General features: G+C 37.7%; 1 protein-coding gene across 1 annotated transcript in view; it reads right to left on the bottom strand.

Annotated features, from left to right (window-relative positions):
- Nucleotides 1–954, bottom strand: part of LOC122355354 (dedicator of cytokinesis protein 1-like) — a 61,773-nt gene that overhangs the window by 27,482 nt on the left and 33,337 nt on the right. The gene's annotated exons all lie outside the window — the stretch shown is intronic.

Raw genomic sequence — 954 nt, 5'->3', positions numbered from 1 at the left:
TATATATACATACATACATACACACACATACATATATACACATACACATATACACACATATATATACATACACACACACACATACACATTTTATTTTTGTCTCTTCATCAGCCAACATTGGATATTTTTCAGCTGATTCTGCATTAATTCAAATAAAAATATATTTAGTTTCGATTTAATTGTTTGAAATAAAACACACACACAAATAATATCAAATGTGCATGTGCATGTGTGCAATTTCAATATCAACTTCTTTACCAACTTTAATGGTCTGTCTTTGGCAATTTGGCATCTCTTTCGACATTTGGAAGCATAAAAGGTTTTAGAGTGAAATGAAGAATGAGAAAATATTAATTATTGGTGCACTATTCCTTTAAACACACAAACACAGGCGTACAGAGGGCAAGGAAAAGAGATGTTTAGCATGCATATGGAGAGATGTGGTTGTAAAAGTCAAGGACGGCCACTATCAGCATCTCTGCACCGGCGGCAGCCTGGAGCTGTCTGCCTTAACTATCATCTAACACCTGATCTAAGATCAGCTCGGACAGGATGAAGATGAACAGCAACAAACAGAAGCAATGTGTGCTTCTGTAATCACAGGGGCTTTAAACGAAGTGACAAAAGATGCTGCACATTTCCACCATCTGCTCAAAATTAAACCAACAGTGATCAAAATATTCAAAGCGCACACAAATGAAGCATCTCAACCAATGGTGTGAGTCTGAGGGCGGGGCTAGGAGTTTGCCAACCAATGAGGGAGAGTGTATTTGGGAAACCAGTTTGAAAACAGACGTTATTTACAGAAACGGCACATTTTAATGTTAGTTTTCTGTCCAGATCGCAAAAACTATAAGGATTTGAGTTGGATATGCCAAAAAATTGGATTTTTGCTGCTTGTCTGAGTGTCTCTGTGTGTGTGTGTGTGTGTGTGTGTGTGAGTGTGTCTGTGTC

The sequence above is a fragment of the Puntigrus tetrazona genome, chromosome 12 (genome assembly GCF_018831695.1).
Source record: "Puntigrus tetrazona isolate hp1 chromosome 12, ASM1883169v1, whole genome shotgun sequence".
Classification (NCBI taxonomy): Eukaryota; Metazoa; Chordata; class Actinopteri; order Cypriniformes; family Cyprinidae; genus Puntigrus; species Puntigrus tetrazona.
Note: the sequence above shows the minus strand (reverse complement) of the source record. Positions and strands in the feature narration are given on the sequence as shown.